Below are 10933 nucleotides of genomic sequence, written 5' to 3'. Positions count from 1 at the left end.
TCTTTGAAAAATTACTGAGTGAACATATGGCCTAAGAGCTTCTATCCTTAAGGTAAATCAAGCCAGAAAAAGCTTACTGATAGGAGAAACAAATTAGACCCTTAGCAGGTTAGACTGTTAATAGGTTAAGCAGCTCAGTAGAACCAGAAAAACAGACAAAAGCAAAAATAATTCAAGTGTAAACACCAACAAAAGCCAGATCTCATTAAACAAAAGAAAACTAAATTACAACTTTATTTAATCATCTAAAATTATAGGAGGAAAGATTATCCGTAGAGGACTTACATCACTAATTACATCACTATTTACATTGTCACCTATACTACTGTCCTTGGGAAGCCCAGTGCCCTCCTGCTCTGATCACCCAGTACCCACGAAAGGCACTACCTCCCCTCCCCGGGGTCCAGTATCTTCTCCTTGGGACTCGACATCCTCTCCCTTAGGCTTGGCATCGCTCTCTTTAGACTCGCTGCTTTCTCTTTCATCCCCTCCCTTAAGCTTGACATCCCTTTCAAGAGGTCCAGTTGCAGTGCGAGAAGCTCCTTTAGGCAGAGGGATGTCATCCTTCCCATAGCACACCTCCTCACCATCATAATCCACTTCAGGGGCTCGGAGCTGAGCTAGTAGGGTGGAGGGGGCATCCCTGGCTTCCTTCAGGCCCCGATTGAACCCGGAGGCAAACATGGGGAAACCCCTGTTCCATATCTCGTGTTTCAGCTCATCAAAAGCCTTAAACTCCGCAAGCCGTGCCTCACAGGCCTCCTCTATCTTTGCTTTCAGCTCGGGAGAATCCTGGTAATGCTGAAGGCGATCTTCACAGGCCTGATCGATCTCCGCCCTCAACTCAGCAGACCCCTTATATTCCTACAGGCGCTTCTCACACGCCAACTGGACCCTATCTTCAGCAAGCTTGGCATCCTCAAGCAGGGCTGAACACCTCTTTTCCAAAGCCTTGACTTCTTGGCAGAGTTATTGATTCTAAAGCTTTGACTCCTCTGCCGCCAAATTTAGGTCTTTAAGATTATCAACACGCTTGCTCAGCTCCTGCTCGAGAACGACTATCCGCACCAGGGCCTCATCTCTTTGAGCCATCACGGTATCATAGCGGGCCTGAGCCCCCTCATAGTTCGCTTTCAGCCCCTCATACTGACGCCAGGCCTCATTTCTTTGGCCCACAGCCTCGTCCCTCTCCCGTCGGACCTCTTCCAGGGAGGACAGCTGCTCCAAGACTTCATCACGGTGAGCCTCTGCTGCGGTTGTCTTCTCATCAGCCCTCTTGAGAGCATCTAGGGTATAAGAAAATTCCCCTTGTAGAGTCATTAGATGCTCTTGGGCCGCAGCAAGATGGCCTTGGGCATCATTGGTCGCAGCAACGTTCTCCTCGTGGCGCGCCTTCTCAATCCGGCGATCCACCGTGTCCCGGAGAGACTGATCACGGGTGTCCACCTCCATAAAGAGGCCCATCACCTAGTGAAAAGAGAGAACAGTTAAGATAATGGACAATGAAAATCAAAAGAAGAACCAAAGGCAAAGAGTACAACTTACCATGAGGAGTATTTCCCTAATTGTGTCTCCGAGCTCCCCTCGAGTCTGAGACCGGAACGCTACCTGCTCTCAAGTAGAGCTGGCCAAAAGACCAGTGAGAGCAAGAAAACGAGGGTCTAAAGCCTCAGTAACTCCTCCAAACATACGCTCCTGTAGCACCTCCGCAACAGCGCTCACCGGAGACTGATGAGTAATGTCTTCTGCATTCAAAATCTCGTTGTCTGGGGCAGAGAGCAAGGGCACCACGGGAGTTTTCTCTTTCTCAAGAGGAGGCAAAGTTGGGCCTGGTTGTTTAGAAGCCCGAGACTTCTTGGTGTCAGGGGCCGAAGTAGGAGCATCAGAAGGAAGAGCTCGCTTGCTAGCAGCCTCCTTAGCAACAACCTCGCTGGCAGCCGAGGTCTTCTTCCGGTGAGGAACAACATCAACTGACCCGGATTTAACCCTTTCCTTAGGGACCCTCTCATTGACAGGTGTGACCTCAGCACCAGCTTCTTGGACACCATCACCAGTCGAGACGACCTCCATTTCACCGTCGGGAGCCCCCCTTCTATTGGAAGGACCTCGAACCTCTCCTCAGGGGCATCCTTAAAAGATGGAGGAGCAGCCTCCGCCCTTGCAAGCCTCAGGTCCTCAACTGGCTTGTCAGTCATCTTGGGCACAACCTCCGTTCTCACAATAAAGGCCTGTTGGGATCTGGAGGCCTGGGGAGATCGGAGAAGAGAGATAGACTTGCTGCGGCTGGACGGCTTGGAGGCCCTAACGCCCCGGGAGCTCGGCTTAGGAGCTCGAGATGGAACTGGAGCTGGGGCAATAGATCGGCCAGCCGACCTAGAGGAAATGACCAGGGCCACCTCCTAAGTAGCTTCAGACATGGACCTCCCAGCTCAAAAAGCGTCCAGGGCGGCTTTCATGCTCTCCCGAGACAGAGTGAAATTCTTGGGAGGCTTGATCTTGTCTTATAGGTACTTGAGAAGCTACAGAGACCCAAAATCAAACAAGTTAAAAAACCATTCGAGGAAAATCAAGAAGAGAAAAACAAAGCAATTAAACGAAGCGAAATACCCGCATCCCTGCAGTCTTGAAGACTAGACACAAACATGCATTTTTCGATGTCATATTTCTTCTCAACAGAAGTCAGTCGAAGGTACCCGACTTGTTTAGAAAGGCTTAGTTGGGGTAGATCGTTGCAGCCTAGAGGGACATCCTCCCAGGAAAGCTCCACCTCCCAAGACAACCCGGAGTCCTTTTTCAGCTCTACCACTGTGAACCCCTCTACCTAGCCTTTTATTGAGTCCTTGTAACCCGAAAATATGGACAGCCCTCCGCGGGGGGCAAAATAGTAAAAGCCATGACTCGCCTTGACTAGCCGAAAGAAGGTAACAAATAGACACGCTGTGGGTGTGAACCCCAGCTCAGGCAAACAGACTCGAATGAACACATGAATAGAATGGAATTAGGAGTCAGCATCCGAGGGGTTATCCCAAAATACCGGAAGACCTCGATGAAAAAAGGGAAAAAGGGAAAGGTTAAACCATACTCTCGCTGTTTGACAAAAAAGACCAAACTGCGGTCCCTCTGAGAGTCGATTAGACCAGAGGGAGGAGGATCGGGAAGGATGATCCTCTCATTCCGATAGGGAGCCCGGATATGGAAAAGAGGGTATCTAGATACTCCCGAGAAAAGAAATTTTTTAGGGTGGACGGAGTAATGCTAGACTCTTGATTAATGACATCAGGAAGCTTTGGGCTATCCATAGTGAAGTAAAAAGCGTACCTTGAAAACGATGGGGGCAGAGGGACAGAGCAAGCGAAACGCGCAGAGAACAGAGAAGAACAAAAGTTCTGTGAAGGCTAAGAAAATTTGAATTTTGAAACAGTAAAGAGAAGAAGAGACGTTTTAAGGGGGACGGTCCTCAGGCCACGCGATTATAATGGGTTCTCGGTATTTACCCTCTCATCATTCATGTAATAACTGATGAGGAGGTAAAGGGGCAATTGATGACCGCTGGGTTTCACCACTCCAATACGAGGCCAAGCCCATGATGACAGTTCTAGTCCAAGGTTCACGAAACCTCTTAAATGGGCTAGCCCAGACCATTTGACCTTAAAATTAGGCCTCCTTTGAGCCTCAGCCTCTTCACTCCTCAGCTCGGTTATGAAGCCTAGCAGGAGAGGGAATAACTGGCCCGTTCACCTAATAGGTTTGTTTACACGCGTGCCCTTGGGAAAATTAAATGGCCATTCAGCATGAAGCAGACGCCTGACACTTTGTACGTACGTATCCGTATGACAGAGACAGGTGGCCTAATAGCAGCAAAATCGTTAGACGCCATTAGCGGACAAAAGAAAAAAGAATAAAAGGAGAGGAGTATATACCTCTCAGATCAAGCTTACTCAACCATTGTAAACCCTATTTTTCTGGATCTCAGGTCATCATACATAATAAATTTTAAAAAATAATTAGACTAAAATATTAAATAATAGTAAATTTATATTTTAAATTTTTATTTCATTTGAATTTTTAATTCCCACTAATTAAATTTAACTTCATATTAAATAAACAATAAAAATAAATAAAAATAAAAACATTTACTAAATTATTATGAATAAATAAACGTTTTAACTAATAACGTTTGACTAAAATGATATAATAGAAATGAGAGACTAGAAGTTCAAAAAATGAATCTCAAATTGATTAGGAAAAACTATTTATAATAAAAAAATTTTAATATACAAAATTATAAAAATATTCAAAAAATATATAATATTAATTAAAAATAAATGGTATATTTTGAATTTAAAACATAATTTATATACTTATTTATATAAAATAAATATATAATACTAATTAAAAATAATATAAAGAGGTGTTCTATTAAATTTATAATTTTATTTATACAATAATTTTAATTAAATTTAATAATAATTATTATATTCTATACGATAAAATAATAATATGCTATTATAAAAAGTATAAACTGCAAATATTATTTATTTATTTATTTAGTTAATTATTAATAAATAAACTTTTTCCCTATATATTTATAAAAATATTTAACTTCATACTTTTATAAATATTCAAAAAATTATTTTTATATTAATTTTATTATGTGATCTAATTTTATAATAATAATATTATAGTATAATATTAAATAATTTATACTAATCTACCTATAATAAAATTACCATTTAATTTATATCCTTATTTTAAAAATTTTGATGTTATTATATCTTATATATTTTTTTAAAATTTTTCTGATGTTATTATATCTTATATATCTTTTTAAAATTTTTCTTAATTAATTAAAATTAATAATATGCTATTATAAAAAGTATAAACTGCAAATATTATTTATTTATTTATTTAGTTAATTATTAATAAATAAACTTTTTCCCTATATATTTATAAAAATATTTAACTTCATACTTTTATAAATATTCAAAAAATTTATAAAAATATTTAACTTCATACTTTTATAAATATTCAAAAATTATTTTTATATTAATTTTATTATGTGATCTAATTTTATAATAATAATATTATAGTATAATATTAAATAATTTATACTAATCTACCTATAATAAAATTACCATTTAATTTATATCCTTATTTTAAAAATTTTGATGTTATTATATCTTATATATTTTTTTAAAATTTTTCTGATGTTATTATATCTTATATATCTTTTTAAAATTTTTCTTAATTAATTAAAATTAATAATATGCTATTATAAAAAGTATAAACTGCAAATATTATTTATTTATTTATTTAGTTAATTATTAATAAATAAACTTTTTCCCTATATATTTATAAAAATATTTAACTTCATACTTTTATAAATATTCAAAAAATTATTTTTATATTAATTTTATTATGTGATCTAATTTTATAATAATAATATTATAGTATAATATTAAATAATTTATACTAATCTACCTATAATAAAATTACCATTTAATTTATATCCTTATTTTAAAAATTTTGATGTTATTATATCTTATATATCTTTTTAAAATTTTTCTGATGTTATTATATCTTATATATCTTTTTAAAATTTTTCTTAATTAATTAAAATTAATATAAAGTATAAAATTATCGTCTATTTTAAAAATTAAATTTTAAAAAATAAAATTATCAACTATTTAAATAATTTAAAAACTCAAAAGTATTATGGACAATTCCATTATTTTCCGTTTTTTATCACTTTTATATATAATATAGATATACACACAAATTATGATATTAGTGTATAAAAATAAATAAAAAAAAATATTTATAGTATATAATATATTTAAAAATTATAGAAAAATAATATATGTAGAATTAGTTTTAGTACAGCACGGTTTTAAAATAATTTTTAGTGAATAATTAAAATCAAACTGGAGATGTAAATTAAGTTTGGTCTAGTACAATTTTTAACATTATAATATGATTTTTCGTTTCAATACTCCAAGAAGCGGCTCTTGTATTTCAAGATTTTTCTCCACTTTCCAGGGACGAAATTTGTGGTATAAATCGAGGCGTTGTTGTTAACAGAATTAGAAAAGTGGCCGCCAAGTTCTCCAACAATCTCTTTCATGTTACAATGGCATGAACAAAGAACCCGAACATGGAGAACATAGCCAATCTGCTATTCTTGAGCCCAATAAATGCTTCTGGGTCATCAGTCAAACCCAATGGGTCAAATCTTTCACCTGAGTAGATTGGGTTTTCTAATCTCATTTCACCGAGTGGTCCACCGGTAAATATGTACCCCTCAACGGCACCCATCAACACTACCTGAACTAAATTTTAATAAGTTTTGGATTAGTGAAATATTATAAGGGGCCTTTTCATTCATTCTAGTACTTTCCAATCCATGTTCACATCACATCTTTCAAAAAGATTTATTATATCTCTAAAAGGAATCATTTTTTTCCTTAATGTGAAAATTTATCAAAATATCTGTCGATCAATCTAAACATTAAATGCCCAGATTCGTTATTGGGCAATAAATAGATCTAAGAACTTGGTGATCTAAAGGGTGCCAAGTAGGATGAATAAGAATAAACAAACAAAACCTACTTCTAATAAAATGACAGATTTAGATATCCCACAATAAGAAGAAACTCTTACGAAATCCTGAACATAGATTCCACCAAGATAAGAAAATCCATCTCCACCCCTCTATTAATACCCATTGGAACTCTCTTCCCTTTTCCACCCACCGCTTCCACTACACAACTCATATACCACTAGATTAACTATGGCCCTCTCCTCCCGCTCACTAAAAAGGCGGTGAAGCTCTCCCCTTTGCCCTTAAGCTCATGGTCAATGGCCATGTCTTCATGAGGAAAATTGCTAATAAGTATGTTTCCTATGGAAGTTTATGGTACGGTTCAGAACGTATTAAGTACTTGTGATTAAGTTAGAATACATGATTCTTATTTTTTTTTAAAAGATCTAGAATTATGACTTACTTCTTTGCATGCTCCGTTAAGCTTGATTTTGAGACTTTATAGCACTGCATACATATGTGATGTGTAGTCAGAGCATCTCATGTCATAGTTTAAGTACATTCGAAATAATTTTAAAAGCACATTTCCTCATATCAGTTTAGTGCATCCAAATATTACCACGTGTTTGATTAGAAAAATTTAAAATATGAGATTTGTGTATATGTTTTGTTCAATTAATTAGAGTTGATGACCATCGGGCTTCTTGCACCCGGGGTGAGGCTGGGCCCTGGAGAAGAACATAGGCCCAAAGCCCATCAGGACCCTCTAAAGCAAACCGGGCCAACATCGCATGCTCTAGCCCATGACTAAGGCGGGCCAAACTGACCCCACGCGCAGGTCCACCAGAAGATAACTTAGGTCGGTGATGTGATGGAAGGTAGGAGAGCAGGTCCAGCTACCTCACAGCCCTATCAGCATGCGCGTTGGAGGGAATTAATTGGCCGCCTGACATAGAGGGGTACGCTGCCACATCCGTACGTACGGGTCTGAGTGATAGGGACAGTGGCACTATAGCAGGGTGGCAGTTATGCATCACTAGAGGACAAGGAAGAAGGAATAAAGCGGGAAAGACGTGATCTTCCCAGGCCAAGCTTACAATCACACTGTAAACCCTATTTTCTGGATCTCAGAACATCAATTGGTGCCGTCTGTGGAAATGAATGAGATCTTCTCATCACTGGAGTTCCATTTCCACAATACCCACTGAGATCCACATGACAAACCACAACGAAAACCATACCAGTAACACCCCAAATGACCTAAACTCTGCTCAATACGATCAACAGTTCTCATTTTCTAGTCCCACAACCCCTTCAAACCAACCACCCATGTTGTTTAATCCCTCACCGAGCTCGGCAGGGAATGTATCCAGAACCACCTTGTCTGACCAAGAACTCCAAGCTATGGCTCTTCAGCTATAAAACACTACCCACTTGCTGAGACAGATGTTGCAACAGAGGGGTCTTAACACCCCATTAAACATACCCCCTGTAGCTGAAGGGTTCAATGCTACTGAACCCAATCCACCTTCAACTACCAAATCCACCAATAGAGTAGTCGAAGAATAGGAGAAAGAAGCGGAGGGGCCACTAGGGAAGATGAGCCGGCCGCCAGAGCTAGAGGCCGGAGGGTGATAGAGCATATTTTAGTCCACTTTATCATGACCTTATTGATGTTTATTTGCACCTTTTCTACCTAATTTTGTGATTTTAATCATGTTTTGCAGATATTAGGTGTAAAGAGACAATCTAGAGAAAATGGTCTTAAAACTGCCAAAAAGTGCCAAATCTGGAAAAGCCACCTTCGGAAGCACCTTTGGCGGCCGAAAGCCTCGTCCAGATCTGAAACTCAACCATCTTCGGCGGCACCTTCGGCGGCCGAAAGTTTGCTCCAGAGCCGAAAGTCCAGCCTCCGAAACTAAGCTTAGGCAGCCGAAAGTCCCCCCAAACTGCTTATTCCTTATTCAAGAAGCCAAATCTTGAAGATCACATGTTTTCCACTTCATGCCATGCACATTCAAAATTCAAAAGAGGCTCCATGTAACAGCCCGGCCCTTTCACCGGCACTGTTACCGTTCACGGCCCAGGGCTATCCCTCACCTGGCCTCGTGCCACCTCGAGCTTTCCACTGGCGTCGTGAACAGCTCTTAACATCCATTCACCCTCACGGGTTCCTGGCAGGATTTGTCCCCTTGGGTTCTCGCATCGCATCCTTCCCCAAGTGGATTTGGCCCAAATTTCCCTTTGGAAATTAGGTCGCCTCCCCCACTACTCGAACCCTTGACCTCCCACTTTAAGGGAATAGTCTGGTGAGAGTGAGTACCAATTGTTCCAAAGCCCTATGAGGTGGATTGAAAGTATCCCACATCAGAAAGAGGTAAGGAGGGGGGACGCCTTATAAGGGCAAGCCCCAAGAGACCACAGTAGACGCGTTTTGAGGGGAAGGACACTTGCGTGAACCCTTAGAAACAAAACCGTGAGGGGAAGGCTGGGCCAAGGCCCTCGAACTCAAAGCGGACAATATCTACTGTTGTGGGCCCAGAGGATGTTACAATTGGTATCAGAGCCTGGGCCTCATGAGTACGGTGTGCTGAGCGAGGACGCTCAGGCCTTATGGGGGGTAGAAGCCCTATGAGGTGGATTGAAAGTATCCCACATCGGAAAGAGGTAAGGAGGGGGGACGCCTTATAAGGGCAAGCCCCAAGAGACCACAGTAGACGCGTTTTGAGGGGAAGGACGCTTGCGTGAACCCTTAGAAACAAAACCGTGAGGGGAAGGCTGGGCCAAGGCCCTCGAACCCAAAGCGGACAATATCTACTGTTGTGGGCCCAGAGGATGTTACACTCCACCTTCCTCTTTAGTGCGTGAGTGGCAAGAATAATGTGAAGAAGATTTCTTGGACACACTTGGGCAGCAATTAAAAGACCAAAAAGTCTTTGCAACTTCACACATGCACATAGAAGGCACATATAAGACCAAGGGTACTTTGGGCAACCTCTAAAAGATGCATAGACACCCAAGAAACCCTAGGCAGCCTCCCAAGATATATTTAAAGGCCTTATGAAGACAAGAAGTGGCAGATTTCAAGAATTGAAGATCCCCATCTCTCCAAGGGTTCGGCCGCCGAACTCCTCCACCTTGTGCCACCGCCGCTCCTCCTTCCTTCTTCTCTCCTTCTATTTTTTGTTTTGGTTCAGCCATGAGTGGCTGAAACCCTTAAATTCTAGTTGAGGATTGGTTGAAACTAAGGTTGTTTAAAGGGTTGTGAGATCTGAACATAAAGTGTTTGCTTTTGATTTGTCCAATATTCATGCAATTGTGTGCTTAATTCTAAGATTGCTTTGTTGTTTTGATCAAATTGGCCACTTGATTCTTGATTACAAAGTTAATTGATTGTTAGTTCGTAATTGCTGGAAATATTTTGACCTAAGAACACTTGGTGTAAAAACTAAGGAATTGTATGATCTAGCATCATCTTCATGCGCTTGGAGTAGCTAGGATTGGATCTCTCTCATTCTTTATGCAATTGACAATTGTTTTGATGCCTAAGGCCCAAGGACATTCCTTGGCAATTTATTAATTAGTAATTGATTAGAGGACGTTCCCTAATTGATTTGATCATAAGGAGAGACATGGTGGTGAGAAGCGTTTTCCACCCCTATAACTAATCTATTGAACCAATCAAGAAAATATAAGTTTCAATGATCAACCCAAACAACTAAAGTGGATCCATATCTTCAACTAGACCTTTTTCATATTGATTTCCTCTTTTATTTTGATTACTTGCTGTTTTAATTGCTTTCAATAGTTGTTAGTCAAATCAATCTCAAAACCCCCCTTTTTTACTTTATTGCACTTTACTTTTGATCTACTTGCTTTCAATTGTGCTTTCAATTGATTCTAATTGATCTTGTTTGGGAAAAATAGATAAGTACTCAATTCTCTGTGGATTCGATCCTTTACCACTATCTGCAGTTGTAAGATTGTTGATAACCGTAGAGGTTATTTTTGACCGGCTTCGACAACCGCGAGTCAGAGGGTAAGAGAGCTTATTAAGAATGATGAAGTAGAGAGCTACTCTGTTGGGACAGTAGGGAGGATGGAAAGTGAAGAATGGGAAGAGAGATATCGCCTAGAGAAAAGGCCAAGGTAGGAGGAGACAGATGTGTACAGGAAGTTACGAAAAATGAAGGAGCAGCTCCTGGCGGAGCTAGGGGCTAACGACAATAGCCAGGCTTTACTACCCATATCCTCACCTTTCTTAGGGTGGATCCAATGGGAAACCATCCCAAAGAAGTTTATGATGCCACCTATGGCGGCTTATGATGGAGCAGGGAACCCCCGGGAGCATATCCTGAACTATAAAATGTTCATGGAGCTCCAGGCTCTCTC

The sequence above is a fragment of the Manihot esculenta genome, chromosome 13 (assembly GCF_001659605.2).
Source record: "Manihot esculenta cultivar AM560-2 chromosome 13, M.esculenta_v8, whole genome shotgun sequence".
NCBI lineage: Eukaryota > Viridiplantae > Streptophyta > Magnoliopsida > Malpighiales > Euphorbiaceae > Manihot > Manihot esculenta.
Note: the sequence above shows the minus strand (reverse complement) of the source record.